Genomic DNA, 27,349 nt, shown 5'->3' on the forward strand with positions numbered 1-27,349 from the left:
ATCATCAAAGACCAGAGGCAGATAAACCACAAAGATGGGGAAGAAGCAGGGCAGAAAAGCTGGAAATTCAAAAAATAAGAGCACATCTCCCCCTGCAAGGAGCGCAGCTCATCGCCAGCCACGGATGAAAGCTGGTCAGAGAATGACTTTGACGAGATGAGAGAAGAAGGCTTCAGTCCATCAAACTTCTCAGAGCTAAAGGAGGAATTACGTACCCAGTGCAAAGAACTAAAATCTTGAAAAAAGAGTGGAAGAATTGATAGCTAGAATAATTAATGCAGAGAAGGTCATAAATGAAATGACAGAGATGAAAAACCATGACACGAGAAATACGTGACAAATCCACAAGCTTCAGTAACCGACTCGATCAACTGGAAGAAAGAGTATCAGCGATTGAGGATCAAATGAATGAAATGAAGCGAGAAGAGAAACCAAAAGAAAAAGAAGAAAAAGAATGAACAAAGCCTGCAAGAAGTATGGGATTATGTAAAAAGACCAAATCTACGTCTGATTGGGGTGCCTGAAAGTGAGGGGGAAAATGGAACCAAGTTGGAAAACACTCTTCAGGATCATCCAGGAGAACTTCCCCAACCTAGTAGGGCAGGCCAACATTCAAATTCAGGAAATACAGAGAACACCACAAAGATAGTCCTCGAGAAGAGCAACTCCAAGACACATAATTGCCAGATTCACCAAAGTTGAAATGAAGGAAAAATCTTAAGGGCAGCCAGAGAGAAAGGTCGGGTTACCCACAAAGGGAAGCCCATCAGACTAACAGCAGACCTCTCGGCAGAAACTCTACAAGCCAGAAGAGAGTGGGGGCCAATATTCAACATTCTTAAAGAAAAGAATTTTCAACCCAGAATTTCATATCCAGCCAAACTAAGTTTCATCAGTGAAGGAGAAATAAAATCCTTACAGATAAGCAAATGCTTAGAGATTTTGTCACCACCAGGCCTGCCTTACAAGAGACCCTGAAGGAAGCCCTAAACATGGAAGGAACAACCGTACCAGCCATTGCAAAACATGCCAAAATGTAAAGACCATCGAGGCTAGGAAGAAACTGCATCAACTAACGAGCAAAATAACCAGTTAATACATAATGGCAGGATCAAGTTCACACATAACAATATTAACCTTAAATGTTAATGGACTAAATGCTCCAATGAAAAGACACAGACTGGCAAACTGGATAAGAGTCAAGACCCATCAGTCTGGTGTATTCAGGAGACCCATCTCACATGCAGAGACATACATAGGCTCAAAATAAAGGGATGGAGGAGATCTACCAAGCAAATGGAGAACAAAAAAAGCAGGGTTGCAATCCTAGTCTCTGATAAAACAGACTTTAAACCATCAAAGATGAAAAGAGACAAAGAAGGCCATTACATAATGGTAAAGGATCAATTCAACAGGAAGAGCTAACTATCCTAAATATATATGCACCCAATACAGGAGCACCCAATTCATAAAGCAAGTCCTTAGAGACTTACAAAGAGACTTAGACTCCCATACAATAATAATGGGAGACTTCAACACTCCACTGTCAACATTAGACAGATCAACGAGACAGAAAGTTAACAAGGATATCCAGGAATTGAACTCATCTCTGCACCAAGGACCTAATAGACATCTATAGAACTCTCCACCCCAAATCAACAGAATAGACATTCTTCTCAGCACCACATTGCACTTATTCCAAAATTGACCACATAATTGGAAGTAAAGCACTCCTCAGCAAATGTAAAAGAACAGAAATTATAACAAACTGTCTCTCAGACCACAGTGCAATCAAACTAGAACTCAGGACTAAGAAACTCAATCAAAACTGCTCAACTACATGGAAACTGAACAACCTGCTCCTGAATGACTACATAACAAAATGAAGGCAGAAATAAAGATGTTCTTTGAAACCAATGAGAACAAAGATACAACATACCAGAATCTCTGGGACACATTTAAAGCAGTGTGTAGAGGGAGATTTATAGCACTAAATGTCCACAAGAGAAAGCTGGAAAGATCTAACATTGACACTCTAACATCACAATTAAAAGAACTGGAGAAGCAAGAGCAAACACATTCAAAAGCTAGCAGAAGGCAAGAAATAACTAAGATCAGAGCAGGACTGAAGGAGATAGAGACACAAAAACCCTCTAAAAATCAATGAATCCAGGAGTTGGTTTTTTGAAAAAATCAACAAAATTGACAGACCGCTAGCAAGACTAATAAGAAGAAAAGAGAGAAGAATCAAATAGATGCAATAAAAAATGATAAAGGGGATATCACCATGGACCCCACAGAAATACAAACTACCATCAGAGAATACTATAAACACCTCTACGCAAATCAACTAGAAAATCTAGAAGAAATGGATAATTTCCTGGACACTTACACTCTTCCAAGACTAAACCAGGAAGTTGAATCCCTGAATAGACCAACAGCAGGCTCTGAAATTGAGGCAATAATTAATAGCCTACCAACCAAAAAAAGTCCAGGACCAGATGGATTCACAGCTGAATTCTACCAGAGATACAAAGAGGAGCTGGTACCATTCCTTCTGAAACTATTCCAATCAATTGAAAAAGAGGGAATCCTCCCTAACTCATTTTATGAGGCCACATCATCCTGATACCAAAGCCTGGCAGAGACACAACAAAGAAAGAGAATTTTAGACCAATATCCCTGATGAACATCGATGCAAAAATTCTCAATAAAATATTGGCAAAGCAAATCCAGCAGCACATCAAAAAACTTATCCACCATGATCAAGTGGGCTTCATCCCTGGGATGCAAGGCTGGTTCAACATTCGCAAATCAATAAACGTAATCCAGCATATAAACAGAACCAAAGACAAGAACCACATGATTATCTCAATAGATGCAGAAAAGGCTTTGACAAAATTCAACAGCCCTTCATGCTAAAAACGCTCAATAAATTCGGTATTGATGGAACGTATCTCAAAATAATAAGAGCTATTTATGACAAACCCACAGCCAATATCATACTGAAGGGGCAAAAACTGGAAAAATTCTCTTTGAAAACTGGCACAAGACAGGGATGCCCTCTCTCACCACTCCTATTCAACATAGTGTTGGAAGTTCTGGCTAGGGCAATCAGGCAAGAGAAAGAAATCAAGGGTATCCATTTAGGAAAAAGAAGTCAAATTGTCCCTGTTTGCAGATGACATGATTGTATATTTAGAACCCCATTGTCTCAGCCCCAAATCTCCTTAAGCTGATAAGCAACTTCAGCAAAGTCTCAGGATACAAAATTAATGTGCAAAAATCACAAGCATTCTTATACATCAGTAACAGACAGAGAGCCAAATCATGAATGAACTTCCATTCACAATTGCTTCAAAGAGAATAAAATACCTAGGAATCCAACTTACAAGGGATGTGAAGGACCTCTTCAAGGAGAACTACAAACCACTGCTCAGTGAAATAAAAGAGGACACTAACAAATGGAAGAACATACCATGCTCATGGATAGGAAGAATCAATATCGTGAAAATGGCCATACTGCCCAAGGTATTTATAGATTCAATGTCATCCCCATCAAGCTACCAATGAGTTTCTTCACAGAATTGAAAAAAACTGCTTTAAAGTTCATATGGAACCAAAAAGAGCCCGCATTGCCAAGACAATCCTAAGTCAAAAGAACAAAGCTGGAGGCATCACGCTACCTGATTTCAAACTATACTACAAGGCTACAGTAACCAAAAGAGCATGGTACTGGTACCACAACAGAGATATAGACCAATGGAACAGAACAGAGTCCTCAGAAATAATACCACACATCTACAGCCATCTGATCTTTGACAAACCCGAGAAACAAGAAATGGGGAAAGGATTCCCTATTTAATAAATGGTGCTGGGAAAATTGGCTAGCCATAAGTAGAAAGCTGAAACTGGATCCTTTCCTTACTCCTATACGAAAATTAATTCAAGATGGATTAGAGACTTAAATGTTAGACCTAATACCATAAAACCCTAGAAGAAAACCTAGGTAGTACCATTCAGGACATAGGCATGGGCAAGGACTTCATGTCTAAAACACCAAAGCAACAGCAACAAAAGCAAAATTGACAAATGGGATCTGATTAAACTAAAGAGCTTCTGCACAGCAAAAGAACTACCATCAGAGTGAACAGGCAACCTACAGAATGGGAGAAAATTTTGCAATCTACTCATCTGACAAAGGGCTAATATCCAGAACCTACAAAGAGCTCAAACAAATTTACAAGAAAAAAACAAACACCCCATCAAAAAGTGGGAAAGGATATGAACAGACATTTCTCAAAAGAAGACATGCATACAGCAACAGACACATGAAAAATGCTCATCCTCACTGGTCATCAGAGAAATGCAAATCAAAACCACAATGAGATACCATCTCACACCAGTTAGAATGGCAATCATTCAAAAGTCAGGAAACACAGGTGCTGGAGAGGATGTGGAGAAATAGGAACACTTTTACACTGTTGGTGGGATTGTAAACTAGTTCAACCATTATGGAAAACAGTATGGCAATTCTCAAGGATCTAGAACTAGATGTACCATATGACCCAGCCATCCCACTACTGGGTATATACCCAAAGGATTATAATCATGCTGCTATAAAGCCCATGCACACGTATGTTTATTGCGGCACTATTCACTATAGCAAAGACTTGGAATCAACCCAAATGTCCATCTGTGACAGACTGGATTAAGAAAATGTGGCACATATACACCATGGAATACTATGCAGCCATAAAAAAGGATGAGTTTGCGTCCTTTGTAGGGACATGGATGCAGCTGGAACCATCATTCTTAGCAAACTATCACAAGAAGAGAAAACCAAACACCGCATGTTCTCACTCATAGGTGGGAACTGAACAATGAGATCACTTGGACTCGGGAAGGGGAACATCACACATCGGGGCCTATCATGGGGAGGGGGGGGGGGAGGAATTGCATTGGGAGTTATACCTGATATAAATCACGATTGATGTGCTGACGAGTTGATGGGTGCAGCACACCAACATCCACAAGTATACATATGTAACAAACCTGCACGTTATGCACATGTACCCTAGAACTTAAAGTATAATAAAAAAATAAAAATTAAAAAAAAAAGAAAAAAGAAAAGCCACTCTGAGCAAAATCCTGCTTTTTACTTTAGCGTGAAGCTCCAGGAAACGAACAGGACTAGCAAATGTTAATGTTGAATACCCTCCACACACATCACCTTTCCATTCCCTTCTTTTAATCTGCAAGAAATATGTTAAAACACCAAAATAATGTCCTCCTTCCCCATTATAAAGTAGCACAAACAAGAAGAACTATCTTTGGAAGACAGGATAGCAAAGGAGATAAAATTTAAAATCAGGCAAGCCTGGTGTGTTGCCTTGATCACATAACTTAACCTCTCTGAGTCTCAGTTTCCCATCTGTAAAATGGAGATAAGGGTACTTACCTTAAGGGGTTGTTGTAACGATTAAATAGGATAATTGACAAGTGTTTAGTACAAGACCTGAGACACTGTAAAAAAAACACTTAGTAAACAGTAGATATTATTGTCATTATTATTATTAGTTTTATTTTAAAATTTGCTTTGGTGCAAAAATATAAGATAACTTTGCTTTAGCTATTATAGACAGTAATTTTTGATTCCTTTACTCTGTGATTCGGGGAATCTCTACATACAGCTACAAAGTCACCCAGGGAAGGACAAGGTCATGCAGGGCTCTTTCCTGCCCATTGGCCTCATTTAAGCGCAGCCATCCTTCAGGACTTTGGTTAAGCTTCAAGCACCCTTCGGGTCAAGGTATGTTACCCCTTTTGCATTCTGAATTGCTTACCACAACTGTAGTTAGGTGGTTATTTATGTAATTATTTGTCTATTTTATCAACTGCTTAATTTTCAAAAAGTTAAAAACGATTTTCATCCAAATGTGTAGTGAGTGCATGCCAAAGAGATCTAACCCAGGAAACTAGAAGCATAATTAGGCTGGTTCAAAGAGCACTTGTAAGTTGTGGAAGGTATGTTGAAGCAAGTTTGCTACATTATAGACAAAAATCCTACTCCTGTTTCCTGATATGTTCTAGAGGCAAAAAAATTATAACTTTTGGGGTTGTCTTTTGTATTTCACTAGACAAAAGTCTACAAAGTAATGTATAACTACACAGAGGCTCCACTTTAATCAATGGTAGTGAATCAAATAAAGATACATTCTGCTAGATAATGAAATAAGCACTGGAGTAGAGGCAGGGACTATTAGGTGAAGTTTTGGTATGACTTTGAAAAGACATGCAGTCCTCTTTTGGTCTTATTTCCAAGACTTGAATACTTGTTCTTAATAAATGTCTACTTCCTCCTGTAGAATGTAAGCTCCACGATGCTGGGGTCTATGTGATCTTATAGTCCCAAGCCCTGCACAGTACCTGACATGATTGTCTAAACCAGGGGTGTCCAATCTTTTGGCTTCCCTGTGCCACATTGGTAGAAGGATAATTATCTTTGGCCACACACGAAATACACAAACACTAATGATAGCTGATGAGATAAAAAAAAAAAAATCGCAGAAAAAACTCATGATGTTTTAAGAAAGTTTATGAATTTGTGTTGGGCCACATTCAAAGCCGTCCTGGGCTGCAGGTTGGATAAGCTTGGAGCTTGGTAAACCAAGCCTTCTGGGTCTGGGGTAAGGTCTGTGATGTTTTTGTTGCAATGTCTTGCACTCTGTGTCCTTCAGGGTGCTCCTTGTTCTCTCTTGGAGCCAGTCCCTGCTGCAGAATTTGTTCTGTAAACTTATACCTTGTATCCTAGATTTTATTTTCAAATTTTAAAGTTCACAAGTGAATTGAGCTATCATTTAATTTTTTTGTTAGTGTCTTTAGGTTTTGTGATCAAAACCACATTTACCTCATAAAAATCAATTGAGTTACATGCTGTTCTATTTTGGAATAGTTTTGGTAGTAACAAAGGAGTAAATTGTTTTTAGAAAATTTAAGAAAACACTTAAGTGACTTCATTAGTACCATTTTGAAGGGGGGCATAAACTTTTTATAACTGTTTCTACTTCTGTGATTAGTTTTTTTGTGCATTTGTATTCTCTGTTTTGCTATGACTCATTTTAGTGTTTAATACTTTAGCAGCTATCCATAGAGTATTGATAATGATAATTATTCATACATAGTTTAGAATATTATCATCCCTACTTAAAATAGTTGTTTCTTTCCATTGCTGATATCTTATTTCTCTCCCTGCATTTTATTATTTTTGATAAATTTGCCAATTCTCCCTTTTATAATTTATCTCCCCATATTTTACTATTTTTAATAAATTTGCCAATTCTCCTTTTTTTGTTAATTGGAACATGTCCCCAACTTTATTAATTTTTAAAAAGCCAACTATTAATTTGATTTACCAACTCAATTTTTTTTTTTTTTTTTCTTTTTCAAGACAGAGTCTCTTGCTCTGTTGCCCAGGCTGGAGTGCAGTGAAGTGATCTTTGCTCACTGCAACCTCTGACTCCCAGGTTCCAGCGATTCTCCTGCCTCAGCCTCCTGAGTAGCTGGGACTACAGGCATGCACCTCCATGCCTGGCCAATTTTTGTATTTTTAGTGGAGACAGGGTTTCACCATGTTGGGCAAGCTAGTCTTGAACTCCTGGCCTCAAGTGATCTGCCTGCCTCTCCCTCCCAAAGTGCTGGGATTATAGGCGTGAGTCATTGCACCCGGCCTCAACTCAACTTTATAAGCATTTTGTTCATTTATGTTGTTAGTTTTATTATTTTCATTTTACTATTCTCTTTTGACTTTTCACTTTAGCCTCTTAACAGATAAAGGCTTTGCTTTTATAGTGTTTTTTTTTTTTTTCTTCCTTAATTTGGAAAAATGAGTGTTCTTCTAAGCACTGCTATGGGAGTACTCCATCAATTATAATACAGAAATATCATTTCAAAATATTCTGTAATATAGGGATTTTTTTCTTTTTTCTTTTCTTTTTTGATTCATTCAAATATTTATTGAGCAGCCAAGGAGACCCAAAGGTGATTAAAACATGGTCAGAGAGGTGAGGCAAATGCGCAAGTAACAGAAAGCAAGGGGCTAGGTTCACAGAATCACAGCTGTCAAAAGAAAGTGCTTTAGGACATCAAGAGTGAGTTTGTTTCCAGCCTGGAAGGAGCATGGCTGGCATATCAGGAAAGGGGATTCGGATTAAAACAGAAGACTTCAGTCTGGATGGCTGATGATACTCAGCATGGACTGTATTTGTCTCTTTCCTCTGTCCCCATCTTTGGACTTAATTTTGCAGTATTGTCCAGGACTGTTCAATGTGTTTTTCTATACTTGCTTGCATTTTAGCTTTAATGTCTTCTTTAGAACTAGGTCCTTTTTGGATTTTTAGGAGTTTTTTCCTGTTTTTTGAAGTATTCATGACCTTTTGATCTTGGTCTTGATAGTTTTGAGTCTTTTCCATTCTGGTTTGATTTTGGTGCATTTTTGGCTGGAGTGTCTTATATAGATTTCTTCACTGGAGCTTTTTCTTCAATTTCCTCATCAAAATTATCACCAGCAGCAGCAGCAAGTTTTACATTTTTCTGTGGAAACTTGCCTCTATCTCCAGGGGAGGATTGCCTTCCAGACACATTAAATACCTGAGTTTCACATCCCCCTCCTCTTCGTCTTCTCACTCTGCCTCTTCCTCCACAGCTGCTAAGTGCTGCCCACTAATATGCACTGGCCTTGATCCACACTCCAACTGTAATCCCATGGCTGATGGGATTTCAAAGCCCCCAAGGGAAACCGTTGGCTGTACTGACATTTTCAAAGTTGCCAGTGTTACTTCAGTAGGACTGCCTTCATAATTCATTGCCTCTGCTTCAACAATGTGCAATTCATCTTTTACACAGCCCTTAAACTGACCGTTCTTAAAGATAACTGGAGCTCATTTTCATCGTTATCCACCCTAAACTGATCATCTTTGTCGGCCTTTAGTTCACAACCAAAAGATGATTCTGGGGCCACAGGGGGCTTGTCTCCATGTCCATTGAATCTTCCATGGGGTGGTGACGTACACTTCGGTGAGAGAGAAGGCAGACGGAGATAAACAACTACTGCTCCAGAGAACAGCTGCGCAGGACAGAATCACACCAGGCACAGAATTATTTTCTTGATGTAGAAAGTGTTCAGGCACTTAACATTTTTTTACATGATGTGGTGATTTTATATTCTGCGTGCATTGAAAAACTCTAGTTCACTGAGATATGATTTATATACAATAAAAATTTACCTCTTCTAACCAAAGAGTTTAATGAGGTTTTACAAATGTGTAAAATTGTGTGGCAACTGGCTGGGCATGGTGGCTCACATCTGTAATTCCAGCACTTAGGGAGGCTGAGGTGGGCGAATCACAAGGTTGGGAGATCAACACCATCCTGGCCAACGTGGTGAAACCCCGTCTCTACTAAAAATACAAAAATTAGCCAGGTGTGGTGGTGCGCCCCTGTAATCCCAGCTACTCAGGAGACTGAGGCAGGAGAATCGCTTGAACCCAGAAGGCAGAGGTTGTAGTGAGCTGAGATGATGCCACTGTACTCCAGCTTGGGTGACAGACTGAGACTCTATCTCAAAGAAAAAAAAAAAAGGACAAAAATTCGCCGGGCGTGGCAGCGCACACCTGTAGTCCCAGCTACTGGGGAGGCTGAGGCAAGAGAATTGCTTGAACCCAGGAAGTAGAGGCTGCAGTGAGCCAAGGCACGCCACTGCATTCTAGTCTGGGTGACAGAGTGAGACTCCGTCTCAAAAAAAAAAAAAAAAAAAAATTTGTGGCAACCACCACCATCAAGATATAGAACGCTTGCATCTCTATATGAAATTCCTCATGCCCCTTGGCGGTCAACCTCCTTTCCTACACCTGGCTCCTGGCATCACTGGTCTGATTTCTGTCCCTGTAGCTTTTACCATTTATGGAAAGTCATAGGAATGCAATCTTACAGCGTGTAGTCATTTGTATCTGGCTTCTTTTGCTCAAAATCAGATTTTTTAGATCCATCCATGTGTTGCATGTATCACACAATGCTCTTTTTTTTTTTTTTTTTTAATTGTTGCATAGTATGCCATCGTGTAAACACACCACAGTTTCTTATCCATTCAGTTAGTGAACATTTGGGTTGTTTTCAGTTTTTGGCTATTATAAATAAAGCTGACATAAATCTGATTGAAATTTTAGTTTTTAATTTTATTGTTTTAATATGGTGAAATATTAGACTTTCTGACTTCTTTTTGTCTACCTTCATCCATAATATGGTAAATTTGTAAACATCCTTATATTCTTAAAAATGAAGTATATTCTATTCTACCTTTTGCCTCTCTCCATTGTCTAACTGATTGATTCTCTTGATCAACTCTGCAATGTCTTCTATTATTTTATTATTTATTGATTATTAACTTTCTGATTATTTCATATTGAGAGGCAACTGTGGTTATGAGAATGGGCTGTGGAGTTAGACAGACTTGAGTCTCAGTCGTAGCTTCACCTATTACCAGCTGAGTTTTCTTGGCAAAGTCACTTAACTTTTTAAGGTCTTAGTTTCCTATCTGTGAAATGGGGAGAATGATAATAACAATGCCTACTGCATGGAGTTGTGAGGATTAAATGAGACGATGTACGTAAAGTGCTTAGAGTGGTACCAGGCAGATGGAAAAATCTCAAAAACTGGTACATTTGGCTATTTTTATATTGGAATAGTTAGATCTAAAATTTCAATCTATTCCTGTTTTTCTTGAATTTCAGATATTCATTTAATTGTATATGTTATGTTCATCTGTTGTTTGGGGCATATAATTCAGAATTGTTGAATTTTTCTTTCTTTAATTTACAGTTTACTATGCTTATTTAATGATGATTTCATCTCTCAATGCTGCTTTCTCTCCCTTCCTTCCTTCCTTCCTTCTTTCCTTTTTTTTTTTTTTTTTTTTTGAGATGGAGTCTCGCTCTGTCACTAGGATGAAGTGCAATGGTGTGATCTTGGCTTACTTCAGTCTCCTGCCTCAGCCTCCCAAGTAGCTGGGACCACAGGCGCCCGCCACCACACCCAGCTAATGTTATGTATTTTTAGTAGAGATGGGATTTCACCGTGTTAGTCAGGATGGTCTTGATCTCCTGACCTCATGATCCACCCGCCTTGGCCTCCCAAAGTGCTGGGATTACAGGCATGAACCACTGTGCTGCCTTTTTTTTTTTTTTTTTTTTCCAGACAGTGTCTCTTTCTGTTGCCCAGGCTGGAGGGCAGTGGCACAATCATGGCTCACTGCAGCCTCCAGCTCCTGGGCTCAAGCAAACCTCCTGCCTCAGCCCCCCAAGTAGCTGGGATTATAGGCATATACTACCACATCTGGTTAATTAATTTTTTTTTTTTTTGTAGCGATGGGGTCTCCCTATGTTGCCCAGACTGGTCTTGAACTTCTGGGCTCAAGTGATCCTTTCACCTCAGCTTCCCAAAGTGCAGGGATCACAGGCATGAGCCACCGGTCCTGGCATCTCAGTGCTTTCTACTATGATACTGGTGTTAACCATTAGGTACTTTTTAGGATTATGATTATTATTTTTATGGTTGTTACCAATATGCTTTTATAACTCTACTTTTATAATGTTCTTACAGTTTTGGGGCCTCCTAAGTCAAATGCCCACATGGGCCACGCAGACAGTACATATGTGAGTAGTAGGCTGAGGGAAAGGTAGTCAATGAATGGCTGATGGCCCCAGTTCCCAGTGCAGCTCTGGACTCACTGCATTGCCTTTTAAAGCATCATGACTGTTGTCCACAGGCTGGCTGCATTTGCCACAACATGCCAATCTCTGCACCTGCCATAGATTTCCCCCTAATTTTTGTCTGTAAATTAAAAAAAAAAATACTTTGGTTGTGTCTGTTTTCACCAGCCAATTGTTGAGTTTATTATATCATACAGCCCACATTTTATGTGGGAGTATGATTGCTTATTGTTATAATTAACCAGTTTGTACTATCTACCAACTGTCACTAAATTTAGCTTAACTGTTGTTAGCGTTTAGTTTTACTTCTACTTTGTGTTTTCTGTAGTGTATTTTCTTTAAAATTATCAATATACCCTTTAACATTTTAAAATTTCACTAATAATATAAGAATATGTTATGATTGTAAGAGATTCGGTACAGAAACTGCAGAGCCTAGAGCATGAATCATGAAAGCACCTCTCTTATTTCCTGTCCTCCACCCATTCTCACTTCCTTCCGAAGGGAAAAAATCACTGTCAACAACCTGGAGTATATTTCTGCTTCTCTCTTCTATACATTCCAAGTACATTTATATATATATAAAACTATATCTACATGTATAGATATCTTTAACAAATAAATGATATATTCTATATACTGTTCTATGATATACTTTTAAAAAATGCCTAAAATTATGTCTTATGTTACATACAACTCATCCTCTATAGAAGATGTGCCGTATTTCACAATATAAATGTTCCAAAACTTATTTTGCTTGTATGGGAATTTACATGGTCCCCAATTTTCTGGTATTACAAATGATGCAATAGCCAGTCTTGTGCATGCCTCTTTATATAGGAGGAACAGGTACCTGTAAGTGGAAATGTTTAGTCACGTGGAGTGCATACTTAAGCCCACTGATAAATACTGCCAGATTACTCTTCAAGAAGGCTGAGTCCTTTGGGGTAGCCACCAATAGCATGTGAGAGTATATATTTCTCACGCACTCCTTAAACATTAATCTTTTTTATCTTTATGATTTTGCCAATATCATATGGGTAAAAAAATGGTAAACTAAATGATTTAGTTTACCTTAGTCTTCCCCTAAATATTAGTAGTTTGATCATTTTGCATGTTTAATGGTTTTCCTGGGGCTTATATTATATAGTTTTTCTTTAAACATTTTCAAGTATAATTTACAAGAGGACAGAGCATTGATCTTAAGTGTCTACTTTAGTACATTTTTACAACTGAACACACCCCTCTAACCATCACCCAGATGAAGAAACTAAATATTAGTAGCATCCGGCTTGTGCACCCTCCCAGCCATCATCCCTTTCAAGCATTGCTTTTTTTGTATTTTATATAAATAAAATTATACAATATGGCTTCTTTTTCTTAACATTATATTTGAGATATTCCTCCATGTCATTTCATGTAGTTGTAGGCAATTTCTGCTCATTGCTGTCTAGTATTCTACGTGTAAATATATCATAAATGGGTTCCAGTTGCACTACATCTACTCAACATCTGGTGTTGTATTTTGTATTTTGTTCCTCTAATCAAGTGTGCAGTGGCATCTTCCTGTGATTTTAATGTGCATTTCTCTAATGTTGAATGACGTAGAACATTTTTTCATGTGCCTGTTTGCCATCTGCATACCCTCTTTGGTGAAGTATTTGTTAAGTAATTTGGTCATTAAAAAATAGGGTTGTTTTGTTTCTTACTATTGATTTTTAAGAGTTCTTTATCTATTCTGGATACAAATTGTCAGATATGTGATTTGCAAATATTTTTTCCAAGTCTGAAGCTTATCTCTTCCTTGCCAAATTAACATTGTTAGAAGTTTTGTTGTCCCGTAAGAGTTTTAAATTCTTACGTACACAAATTCGTCAGTCTGTTTTTTTTTTTTTTTATGGCTTCCGTTGTTAGTGTATTGCTTCAGAAAGATTTCCTAAGGTTATATACGCCTACCTTTCTATTTATTACTGTGTAAAAAACCCAGTAAAACCTGCTAACACACACATTAAATTATACATTTCTCTGATTGAGTATCTGTTTCTGTCTGTCAAACAATTAAAAAACTCTGCCATGTGCCTTTCTTTACTTTCTTTCCTCTGATGCTTTCCTCATTACTCCTCATGCGGTGAGGGATTCCGGATTGCTATTATTCTGCATCATCTTTTAGGTTCATTTTTTGTTCCTGTTCTGTTTTCCTCTAGGCATGCTGTCTATACATCTGTTGCAGAAAGGGCTCATGAATCACAGACTTTCTGAGTCTTTGAATATTGGAAAATATTTATTTTTCTCTCATTCTTGAAAGATCAATTAATAATTATAAGTTTTAAATAATTTCAAGATATTGTTTTCTTGTCTTTCTGCTCCTAATATTACTAGTGAGAAATGCAATACCATCTGATTGACATGTGTTTATTTATTTGCTTATCTATCTATATGTTTATTTCTTTTCTTTTCTTATTTTTTTTTATTATACTTTAAGTTCTAGGGTACATGTGCATAACGTGCAGGTTTGTTACATATGTATACTTGTGCCATGTTGGTGTGCTGCACCCATCAATTCGTCAGCACCCATCAATTCATCATTTATATCACGTATAGCTCCCAATGCAATCCCTCCCCCTCCCCCCTCCCCATGATAGGCCCCAGTGTGTGATGTTCCCCTTCCCGAGTCCAAGTGATCTCATTGTTCAGTTCCCACCTATGAGTGAGAACATGCGGTGTTTGGTTTTCTGTTCTTGTGATAGTTTGCTAAGAATGATGGTTTCCAGCTGCATCCATGTCCCTACAAAGGACGCAAACTCATCCTTTTTTATGGCTGCATAATATTCCATGGTGTATATGTGCCACATTTTCTTAATCCAGTCTGTCACAGATGGACATTTGGGTTGATTCCAAGTCTTTGCTATAGTGAATAGTGCCGCAATAAACATACGTGTGCATGTGTCTTTGTAGTAGAATAATTTATAATCCTTTGGGTATATACCCAGTAGTGGGATGGCTGGGTCATATGGTACATCTAGTTCTAGATCCTTGAGGAATTGCCATAGTGTTTTCCATAATGGTTGAACTAGTTTACAATCCCACCAACAGTGTAAAAGTGTTCCTATTTCTCCACATCCTCTCCAGCACCTGTTGTTTCCTGACTTTTGAATGATTGCCATTCTAACTGGTGTGAGATGGTATCTCATTGTGGTTTTGATTTGCATTTTTGAGACGGAGTCTCGCTCTGTCACCCAGGCTGGAGTGCAGTGGCCTGATCTCAGCTCATTGGAAGCTCCGCCTCCCAGGTTTGCTGAGGGTCCTGCCTCAGCCTCCCGAGTAGCTGGGACTACAGTTGCCCGCCACCTCGCCTGGCTAGTTTTTTGTATTTTTTTTAGTAGAGACGGGGTTTCACTGGATTAGCCAGGATGGTCTCTATCTCCTGACCTCGTGATCTGCCCATCTCGGCCTCCCAAAGTGCTGGGATTACAGGCTTGAGCCACCACGCCCGGCCGTTTTTTTATTTTCTTTGGAAGTTTTAGGATTTTGTTTTTATCTTTGATTTTCTGAAATGTCACCTCAGGATTCTAGATGTTGGTCTTCTTTTTTTTTTTCGTCTTTCTTGATACTTCACCTGCTCTTTCAATTTGAAAACATGTATTTTGAAAAACTTTTTCTGTTTATTTATTGGCATTATTCCTCATTCTTATTCAATCTTTTTTCCTATCTGCAACTCCTATTAGATAGATATAAATTATGTTGCTTCTGAAATTCCCAGTTGTTTAATTTTTGTATATAAAAATAAAATTAGGTTTATGTTTTTATTTTGTAATTGACAAATACAAATTGTTTGCATTTACGGTATACAACATGATGTTTTGATACATATATATATACTGTGAAATGATTAAATCAAGCTAATTAACATTTTCACCACCTCATATACTTACTTTTTGTGGTGATTTAAAATCTACTGTCTTAGCAGTTTTTGAGTATGTAATACAGGATTAACTATAGTCACTATGCTGTGCAATAGAACTCCAGAACGTATTCCTCTTGTCTAAAACTTCTTACCATTTGACCAACATCTCCCCATCCTGTCCCCACTGTCCCTACCTACTAGCCTCTGGTAATCTCCATTCTACTTTCTGCCTCTGTGAGTTCAATCTTTTTAGATAGAATCTAGGTTTCCTAGGTTCATAAAATCTGTAGGTAAGAAGGCTATAGGAGATTATCATGGATATTCTAACAAATGAGCTAGGCCAATGGAATAAATAAAAGGATTTTTTTTTTTTGTAATTATTTGGCCAGTATAGACAGCATTAAGGTAATTGTACAATCTTATGATTTTAACATTTGTTAATTCATATAACTGCTTAAATTATTTTCTTCAGTAAATTTAATTTTTATTGAAAATGACTCTGAAAGCCTTTTTTTGGAAGATGAAGTAGAATTGATGTGGAAGTCTAACCAGGTTCTGTTGCAAGTCTCAATGTTATATTTCTAATTTTTTACTCAGTTATATAATTTTGTGAACAATTGGAATTTCTGAAAGTCTTTCCATGAATTTAGTCTCTTCTGATTCCATGATCAACATCATCAAAATGCAGTCCCTCAGCTATTTTCTAATATTCAAAGATTAAGGAATTGATTGAGTTCAGGCATTGAATACCAGTATAGCTTAAGTGAAGAATTTACTCTGTTCACTATGTCTTGACAAATTGTCTTTAGTGTTACCCTGACCCATGTAATCCTCCTCCATGAACATGCTGAGAACCCTAGTTTCCTGGAAAGGACAATAATAATAGACAAAGTTTATTGAGTATTTATAGTATGTCCAATACAGTATTAATAACCTTATCTATTAATACATTGTCTCGATAATCTTTTTTTTTTTTTTTGAGACCGAGTCTCGCTTTGTCACCCAGGTTGGAGTGCAGTGGTGCGGTCTCGGCTCACTGCAATCTACACCTCCTAGGTACAAGCGATTCTCTTGTCTCAGCCTTCTGAGTAACTGGGATTCCAAGTACCTGCCTGTAATCCACGCCCAGCTAACTTTTGTATTTTTAGTAGAGATGGAGTTTTGCCATGTTGACCAGGCTGATCTTGAACTCCTGACCTCAGGGGATTCACCCGCCTCAACCCCCCAAAGTGCTGGAATTACAGGAGTGAGCCACCATGCCCGGCCTCAATAATCTTTAGGATGTAGATGTTACTATTATTATTATTCCCATTTTATAGATGAGAAGAGTGAGGACCTTGCATAGGGTCTCATGTCAATTAGTAGCAATCAGGACTCAAACCCAGATAGTGTTAAACATTATATTATACTGACAGGCATTGATAATACAGCAGGATCCAAACACTCTTTGAAATGAATATATGCCCTCAACGTTTGCATAAATACACGGAGCTCCATTTGTAATTCCTTGGGCTGCTGGCAGTTCATTCTATATAGACTTTGGAAGCCCTTTAAAGTAATGACTTTTTTTTTTTTTTTTGAGACAGGGTCTTACTCTGTTGTCCAGGCTGAAGTGCAGTGGTGCTGCAACAGCTCACTGCAGCATCGACCTGCCTGGGTCAGTGACGCTCCTGCCTCAGCCTGATGGTTGCTCTGGCTGAACTTGAACTCCTGGGCTCATGGGCTCATGGGCCTGCCTTGGCCTTCCAAAGTGTTGGGATCACAGGTGTGAGCCACCCTAATAATGACTTTATAATTTGGCTTCATCCCACACATATTCCCACTGCTCCCTGAAATGCTCCCTTACTGTTTTGCTGGGAATCTTGTTCTGATCTTCAAAATATAAACGCTCTTGGTTCTAGTGAATAATCATTACACTGATATGACAACCTGGATGACTTTTAAGCCATATATGGATGCATTTTGAATTAGACGCTCTCTCAAGCGGATTCCTCTTCCAGAATCCATAGTCTTGACTCTGCCTTCATGCACTGGCAGCCCAGAATCCCTGCAGGGGCTGGTGTGCATTTCCCATGCCTGCTGGTCCTGCATATATACTTTGTAGAAAACACTTACAATTGCTCCTTTAGCTTCTGTGACTTAAAGTAGTTTTCCATTCTGGTGCTTCCTCCTAGATTATGACGTATGTTGAATTTAGCTCAGTAAAGGGCTCATTGGAAGAGTTTTTGTTGGGACTCTAATTTGTTTATTCAAGATAGAATGGAATGGAAGACCTCTTGGCACATGTCCCATGAAGCTGACTGGCTGGCAGTAGCTGTATTGAGCAAACAGTCCATTCAGGTTCTGGAGTGGAGACTGGATCCAATTGCTTATCGGGAACTCTGGGAAGGCATGGGGCCCAATCTATTATTGTCACCAGAAAAGAAGCACACGAACTGCTTACTTTTGACTGTTCCTTAGGAATATTCAACGCGACACCTTTATTAATATAAAGCTTCCCTGTGTTTCCTCCTCTCTGGTCACTGAATCTGCAGATGATGAAATGACAGGATGCCGACATTCAAAACCTGATTAACTCTAGGCAGAAGCACGGTCTAGAATGAGAGACAGAGTGAGTATGCTGCTAAATAGGCATGTATTGATCACAGGTAGAAAGGGCTGCCCATGGAACAGCAAGCCAGAGCCGCCGGTAATGAGTCCTGGGTCTCCTTTTCTCATCTCTTCCTCTGAAGGGCTCACCTCTCGAGGAGGGAGGGCTCACTTCTCACCCAGGCGATTGTGCTGGCCTCCAGCTGGGTCCCCAGCTTCCAGGCTGTCCCCCTTGGATCCGTCCTCTCTGTTCAGAGTCTCTTATCTCTGATACCTACTACTTTGTCTACTCCCCATTTTGTGTTGCTCCCTACTTCCAAGCTCTTTAGTCTTCTTCTATAAATGAGTGAGGGCTCTTTGATGCCGAGGACTAGGTAGTTGCTCTGTGAAATGTGTTGAAGAAATGAATAAATGAATGAGAAGAGAAGGGGATGATTTTTCTGGGCAACACCCTCCATCAGTGGTTCTTGGTCTGGGGCCACATCTGAGCTACTTGTGGATGTTTTCAATAATATCCCAGTCAGGGCTCCACCACAGTGAGGCGAGGACAGCTGTGTGTTTGAAACACTCCAGCTGATTCGAATGTGCATCTCTGTGTGGAACAGCTGCCGTAGATTGCTGGGTCTCAAACTTGATTGCACATTGGAATCATGTGAAAAGTGTGTTGAAACAGTTTTTTTTTTTTTTGCTCCACTCCAGAGTTTCTGATTCAGTAGGCCTGGGGCAGGGCCCAGGAATTTACATTTCTGACCAGTTTCCCCGCGATTACTGATATTGTAGGTCTGGGACCCACATTTTTAGAACCAACAACCAAGATTTTTCAACAGCTATAATGCTTTGTGTTACCAGTACTCAGTCTTTAGCTGCATATTAAAATCATAATGGAAGCTTTCACAACATACTGTTGCCAGAGTCTCACTGTAGCTAATTATAACCAAAATATGTGGGAGGAGCCTTGGGCGTCTTTCGTTTGTGCAATTTCCCCATGTGATTCTCAAGCACAATGAGGTATAAGAAATGCTGCTCTAGATCTTTGCTACTGAAAGCATGGTCCTGTGACTGGCAGCGCTGGCACTATCATTGTTTGGGAGCTTGTTAAAAACGTAGAATCTCAGGCCTCACCCTGGACATACTGAATCTGCATTTTAACAAGACATACAGGCAACAAAGTTTGAGAAGCACTGCTCTTGAGAGTTCTGTTCATCTCCTACGCTCAAAGAATGATTTGTTTCTTATCTTCAATATTAGAGTGCAAATTCCCTCAGGAGAGGCTTCTTGATTAATTCATCCTCAAGTCCAGAGCACCTAACACAGTGCCTTTTTTCATACAGAGGTGCTCAATAAATATTTTTGAATGAACAAATTTTCCTGTGAGCGTTATCTCCAAGGTACATACACACTTTTCTTCTTCCCACCATCTGCTCTGCCTCCCGCTACCTTCCAGGTAACATAAACCTCACGTTGTCATATCACTTTCATCACCTCCTGGTAGACTTTGAATGTTTTCACCCTCTGAATCTTATGTTGGAATGTGATCCCCAGAATTGGAGGTAGGGCCTCGTGGTGGCTGTTTGGGTCATGAGGGAGGATCCCTCATGAATGGCCTGGTGCCTTCCTCATGGGAATGAGTGAGTTCTTGCTGTTAGTTTAGAATTTAAAAGAGCCTGGCACCTCCTTCCCTCTCTCTTGCTCCCCGCTCTTGCCATGTGACATGCCTGCTCCCACCTTGCCTTCTACTATGAGTAAAAGCTTCATGAAGCCTCACTAGAAGCCAACTATGCCAGCGCCAGGCAGAAATGTGAGCCAAATAAACCTCTTTTCTTCACCAATTCCTCAGCCTCAGGTATTAATTTATAGAAATGCAAAACAATCTAAAACACCCCCAAACCTAACACCATTAAAAAAAATATGGGTAGTAATCATTTCAGACTTGCTTGATATTTCAAGAAAAAACAATCTGGACTCTTTAGGCTCCATTTTTCTAGAACACGTTGCTACCCAAAGGTTTGCTGTGTGGGCCAAGGCTTTGGTTTCATCTGCTTTCACATAATGGAAGTTAACCTTCTTCTCAGAATTTCCATCACCATGGTTACGGGCACTGAGTGGCTTCCTTTAGAATCTCAAAAACATTCCTGTAATTATTTTTTTTCTGGTAATGTGTAGAAATTAAAACAAAAATTAAAGATGCCCTATCACTGGGCACTGTTCATTTGCCTCACCATGGTAGAAATGTTTTACCTTTAGAACCATTTCGATGCTCTTGAGAAATGGTTAAGTTGAACATCTTTGGGAATGAGTCAATCTCAGTAGGCTTCTAGAAGCCAAGTGTGGTCAGCAGAAGAATGCCCCTCCAAGTCCCAATTAGTCCTAATTATTCTACATCTTAATCATCCCCCTTTTCCCAGCATGTGAATATGTTACCTTATCTAGCAAAAGGGTCTTTGCAGATATGATTAAGGTTAAGGACCTTGAGATTGGGAGCTTATCCTAGATTATCCCAGTGGGCCCAATGTCATCAAAGGAGTTCTTAAAAGCTGAGAATCTTTTCTGGCTATGGCAAACCAGAGAGATGGTAGTGTGAGAAGAGCTTGACCTGCCAGGAATGGGGAAAAGGGACCAGGAGCTAAGAAATGAGCACAGTCTCTAGAAGCTAGAAAAGGCAAGGAGACAGATTCTGTCTTAGGGCTTCCACAGAGGCACCAGCCCTGCTGACACTTTGATTTTAGCCTAATGTGACCTGTGTTGGACTTTTGATCTACAGAACTGTCAGACAACAAATTTCTGTTGTTGAGCCACCAAGTTTGTGGTGATTTGTTATAGCAGAAATAGAAAACTAATGCAGAGAGCAAGGCAGCTTTTTGTTTCTAGGTATGTTTGGAGGTAAAGACCAGGTTACAAGCATCTGGTGAAGAGTCTGTTTTGGTACATTCTTTTGCATCACATAGATCTTCTCAGTTATCAGAAAATGATTTTGTATTTTGGCATAAACTCTGTTTCTAAAATTTCCTTCCTTCCCCTTCCCTAATGCGAAGTAAACTTCAGAGGATCCAGTGTCAGGATGGAAGGGTAATGAATATGGCAAGTTGTGTTGGAGTTTGAAGAGTATAGATGTGGTCTCCTGCCCCCAAATATACTCTCACCCAGTGTTTGAAATTTCATTATTAGAGACCCATGGCTTGCATCTTCTTCAGTTTTCCCCTATTACATGCACTTATACCTCCAGAGAGGTAACTGCTATAAGCCCTTGTGGAGAATTCAGTTACTTTACCACTCTCTGTGGGACAGATTTGAGACATTATATGGGAAAGGTAAAGGAAGGAACAACCCTCCTGACATCATAATTTTTTTTTTTTTTTTTTGAGACAGAGTCTTGCTCTGTCACCCAGGCTGGAGTGCAGTGGCATGATCTTGGCTCACTGCAACCCCCGCCTTCCAGGTTCAAGCGATTCTCCTGCTTCAGCCTCCCGAGTAGCCGGGACTACAGGTGCACACCACCATGCCAGGCTAATTTTTGTATTTTTAGTGGAGATGGGGTTTCACCATATTGGTCAGGCTGGTCTCAAACTCCTGACCTCAGGTGATCCACCCACCTCTGACTCCCAAAGTACTGGGATTACAGGCGTGAACTACTGTGCCTGGCTACCATCATGATTTTGTCAAGAACTATTTATCTAAGATAGTTAAGGAAATTTAAATGAGATGCTAAAGGAAAATTGTGTGTGTGTGTGTTTATTTAGTCCCTATTCAGTGCCAGATATTTTATTTAGGCTACTGTATCTAGCCTTTCAACAGCTCTGTAAAATGTCAGGTGAGGGGTTTTCTTTTACCTTACTTACAAGCTAATAAATTAACCTATTAATGTTTAAAATGTATTTTCCAGCGATTATTAGTCTCTTGTTTCTGATGCTAGCCGAAGACCTGAGACTCCTCGGTCAGAGACAAAGAACTTTATTGCTCACCATCACAGCAAAGAGCATCAGCATCAGCTCCCTTTGCTACTAAGATTCAAAGGGTAAGCTGACACAGGTCCAGAGGTATACTATACCCACAGTGGGTTTGTGTCATAGCCAAGGAACATTGAACTTGGAGAATCTACTACTTTTATAGCAAGTAGTAAGTAGTTGTGTTCTTTGTTCCAGGGCGGGAGACATTACTTTGTCCCCCAAGTTGCTCACTGCAAGCACAACCCTGACAAATAGCCTGGGTCAAGAGTACACAGGGCCTTGCATTCTTGGCATACCCTGCGCACTGCATATGGGCTTGAGAGATCCATGGAGAGAACTGTCTCTCCCAACACAAAATAGGTACTATTATTCCTATTTCACAAACAGGAAAGTTGAGGTAAAAGAAAGTTAAACGGCTAATGTAAGGAAACAAGGGGTAGTGAGACCAAGATTCAAATCCATATCTACATTCTGAAACCCATGATCTTTTTACCATATGTTGCTGTCCACTGGGAGGGCTCTTGGAAAAATAATTATATCACATCGGTCTTTTATTATGATTCACATATGGTAACAAATACAAACTTAATATTAAAAAACTTCCAGAAGGTGCTGAGATTTCTAATGGGTATGCAAAGATATGTATTCATCTATTCATTTACATATATTACTGAAAACCATCTATGTATCTGCCTCTGTGGTAGGAATGGATGGAGAACACACAGAGAAAGGAGTAGAAAAGTTAAGAATATGTTCATATGTGGAATATCTCAGTGCCACTTAACACAACAGTGTTCTAAATTTCCAAATTCAAAACTTGAGAGTCTGTAGAACTTTGACATTCAGAAAAGCTGCCTTTTTTGAACTCCTAATCACTTTAAATTGAAAGTCACTTCAATCTCTTTTCTGCAGCTTCTCTGGATCTTTGGTTTCATTGAAGTATAATCTGGGCAGCTTCAGTGGGAATTTATCACTGTATTAAGGAAGAAGATACATTTTGATTCTGAAAAACTCAATCTCTTTTTTAAAGGTGCAAATGTAAAAAGACACTTGGAATAAATGTTAATGTGATTCATTGGAAAAATTCTTTCAATTTGAACTCTCTGCTCATACAAAAGGATAAACTCACTAAGTTCTCAAACGTCTCCAAGGAAGATGGTGATAATGGAGGGTTCAATTGTGGCACTTCCGTGTTTCTGATAAAAGCTGAGAATGAAAAAAAATGTGACCCCTTGACATTACTTAACACATTACTTACCAAAAGCAATTATGGTTGTGGGCTTTGGAGCAGGGAAATTCTCAGCTTCCAGAAAGCCTTTGGAAAATATCTAAGTGTAACCCCTTTCACTCGCCCCATTCCTATCTCTTCTATTGATCTAATTTTGAGATTTTATATTCCTTATGAATGAACTCCTAGAGATCTTTGTCTGGAACCAGGTCTACTTTGAAAGTTGAAACACTGATTAATATGCCTGTGTATTATTTATATAAAAATGTCAGGAAGGATGTCTATCCACTCATGTCGCCATGGCTATCCTGGGGCCATGGACTTACAGGCGGTTCTTTTGCATTCTCACCTGAAGGTGGGTTACTTCAGGTGGAGCAAGAATTCTCTCCTTGTCCCTGGCTTTCCAATTTGCAGTTCACTTCACCCTGGGTTGTTGCCTCCTTTCTTTCTTGCAAACAGCACATGAGTAGTTCTTCCTTAGTGCAGGTGGGTGGGTGTTTGGTGGTGAAAGAGAAAGGGGAAGGTGGGCATGCAGAAACAATTGGGGCTGCCATGCTGGTCAGGCTGTTTTCCTGCAGGCCTCTTTGGGTGTTGGTAGGCATAGGGTTGTTGGTACTTTGGACCTGCTGGACCTTTCTTTCTGTTCGTTCATTTCACAGTTATTTACTGAGTGAGGGTATGTGCCAGATGCTTCCAGGGGACATAGCAGTAAACAAAGCAAATTTCCTCTTTCATGGAGTTTACGTTCTAGTAGACAAAAGATAAAAACAACTAAAATATGAAATATATCAGGTCATGATAAGTGATGGGAAGAATAACAGATCTGCTTAGAGCAGACGGAGAGTGAAGGAAGATGAAGGTGAAGGGAGCTGTTTTTGCAGGTGAAGGGGAAAATCCTTCCTGATAAGGTGCTATTTGAGTGGAGGCCTGATGGAAAGGATGGAAGGGGCTCAGGGGCTGCTATTTCAGGCAGAGGGAACAGTACACGTAATTCTGAAGTGTGAACGTCCTTGGGCTTTTCAAGGAACAGAAGATAGTTCAGTGTAGCCAGGGCAGAGTGAGTGAGCTGGGAGCATAGGGAAAGAGGACAGGGGGTTAGCTGTGCCCCAGGCCCTGTACAGCCTTGCAGGCCACAGCTTGAGGGCCTGAAGATCTTAGTTAGGTAAGCAGGAAGCATCAGGGGAATATTGAGTGGATAAATGACTTGCTAGAATGTATTTTAGAAGCATTGTTATCTTGTCTATAATTTATTTAAAATATTTTATACTGGATAGTGGGTTTTAACACTTAATGACCTTTTTTCATTAAATGTTGAAGAAATACATCACTATGTTATTGGGTATATTTAATAATCACATTCAGTGTTGTAGTGAAATAGGGAAGTGATGCTTTCCAGAAGAGAAAATAATCAAATAGAGATTTGCAAAGCCATTTGCTCATATCTCCAGAATGGGCACAAACCTTAGTCCCCATGCACAGGTGTATGAGAAATGTAAATCTTTATCTTCCCATCAATATACTCCCAGCATGAGCTCCATTTTTCTGGGATTTCCTTCTTCTATCTGAGTTTCATGTAAGTCAGGGGGTTAGGATGCAACAGAACAGCGATTCTCCAAGTGTGGTTCCCAGAGCTGCAACGTCAGTATCACCTGAAAACTTCTCAGAAATGCAGATACTCACTCTCCACCCCAGGCCTGCTGAATCAGGAGCTGTGTGGCTGGGGCCCAGGAATCTGTGATAACAAGCTTTCTAGATAGTTTTGATGCATGTTAAAATCTGGGAATAATTTCCTTATGGTGTCAAGTCATGGGTGAGGACAGGTAGTCTGTAATGTCGTCAGTCCACAGCCCACATTGGCATCAGCTGAGACGTTGTCTTCCCCTGTTGATCCACGCAGGATCCAGCTTTGTTCCTCATTCCTGACTGCAAGCTCTTTCATGTCAAGTTTTCTCTTTCTCTCAGCCAATTTTTGGACCATTCTTATGGCCCTGTGCACATGACGATTCTATTATTTCTCTATCAAATTGAGCTATGGGAAATTTTATGGTTGTAATCTAAACTCAGGCTACTTTGGGCCTCAACATCATGAAATTATCCTGCCATGTCCTTGTTACTCTGAGGCTTGGAGAACTCATACATCACACGTCCATTTCTTTTTTTTTTTTTTGAGACGGAGTCTCGCTCTGTCACCCAAGCTGGAGTGCACTGGCCAGATCTCAGCTCACTGCAAGCTCCGCCTCCTGGGTTCACGCCATTCTCCTGCCTCAGCCTCCCGAGTAGCTGGGACTATAGGCGCCCGCCACCTCGCCCGGCTAGTTTTTTGTATTTTTTAGTAGAGACGGGGTTTCACCGTGTTCGCCAGGATGGTCTCGATCTCCTGACCTTGTGATCCGCCCGCCTCGGCCTCCCAAAGTGCTGGGATTACAGGCTTGAGCCACCGCGCCCGGCCACGTCCATTTCTTTTATGGGGTCTTGCTGTCTTCATAGCCTCAGCCCCAGAATGGGAGTCCAAGTCTTCTTCACTCTCAAATTGCCTCATACTTAACTGAAGTTTCTTTTACTTTCCTTCTCCCTTCAATAGTCAAGATAATGTTTTCTAGTCTCAGGCAAGAAAATTTGCCTTGTTCTAGAAGAATCTCACCTACAGCACAAGCTATCCATCGTCAAGGTAGATAAAGACACCTGGGGAAAGATCTCAAACAATAGCTTCTCTCATTGACAAAACAACTATGCTGTTTTAATTTATAAATTGAAAAACATTATTGTAAGTGTAATATATCTCGTTTTAAAAATGTGCTTGTATGTGTGCCAAATGCCTCAGGTGGTTGTTAGATGCCTCAAATTTGGGAAGTCCTGAACAGTATCCTCAGTTGTGATAACTGAAGTTGCCCACCTCTTTTCTCTTATTGATTACTAACCTTCCATGGAACCAGTGAGCCAGATTCTGTGGGTTTGGGTGTGAACTGTATCATTTATATATTGTCTGCTTCTCTTTTGTCCTCACTAGCTTGCAACAATTAAAGGCAGGTAATTATTATTATTTTAGGCACTGTAAACCTGAATACAAATGAATGATTGAAATTTATTTGGTTTTGAGTTGATCTAGATGATTAAAAATATATGTAAGTTTTTAAAAATTATACTTTAAGTTCTGGGATATGTGTACAGAACGTGCAGGTTTGTTACATACGCATACACATGCCACAGTGGTTTGCTGCACCCATCAACCCGTCATCTACATTAGGTATTTCTCCTAATGCTATCCCTCTCCCAGCTCCCCAGCCCCTGAGAGGCCCCGGTGTGTGATGTTCCCCTCCCTGTGTCCATGTGTTCTCATTGTTCAACTCCAACTTGTGAGTGAGAACTTGCGGTGTTTGGTTTTCTGTTTCTGTCTTAGTTTGTTGAGAATGATAGTTTCCAGTTTCATCCCTGTCTCATCATCACCGGTCATTAGAGAAATGCAAATCAAAACCACAATGAGATATCATTTCATGCCAGCTAGAATGGCGATCATTACAAAGTTAGGAAACAACAGGTGCTGGAGAGGATGTGAAATAGGAATGCTTTTACACAATTGGCGGGAGTGTAAATTAGTTCAACCCTTGTGGAAGACAGTGTGGCAATTCCTCAAGGATCTAGAACCAGAAATACCATTTGACCCAGCAATCCCATTACTGGGTATAGATCCAAAGGATTATAAATCATTCTACTATAAAGACACATGCACACGTATGTTTATTGCAGCACTGTTCACAATAGCAAAAATATATGAAAGTTTAAAAAATTACTTTGGAATGAAATGAGATTAAAAAAATTTTTAATAAACATTTTGTTAACATCTGGGAATAAGTTCTCAGAAACTCAGAGATACTTGGGTTCAAGTTAAAAATATACTGGCTTTGACTCTCTGGAGTCAGTG

At 39.6% G+C, this 27,349-nt stretch overlaps 2 long non-coding RNA genes across 4 annotated transcripts in view; one reads left to right on the plus strand and one right to left on the minus strand.

Annotated features, from left to right (window-relative positions):
* The window catches only part of LOC117084249, a 184,624-nt gene that overhangs the window by 68,572 nt on the left and 88,703 nt on the right, over nt 1–27,349 (plus strand). The gene's annotated exons all lie outside the window — the stretch shown is intronic.
* LOC117084252 lies at nt 17,058–20,325 on the minus strand. Its single transcript, XR_004437372.1, has 2 exons — nt 19,655–20,325; nt 17,058–18,641 (listed from the first exon to the last, which is right to left on the minus strand). It is a non-coding gene; the product is annotated as an uncharacterized LOC117084252 (long non-coding RNA).

Source organism: Trachypithecus francoisi, unplaced genomic scaffold, assembly GCF_009764315.1.
Source record: "Trachypithecus francoisi isolate TF-2019V2 unplaced genomic scaffold, Tfra_2.0 Lachesis_group0, whole genome shotgun sequence".
Lineage (NCBI taxonomy): Eukaryota > Metazoa > Chordata > Mammalia > Primates > Cercopithecidae > Trachypithecus > Trachypithecus francoisi.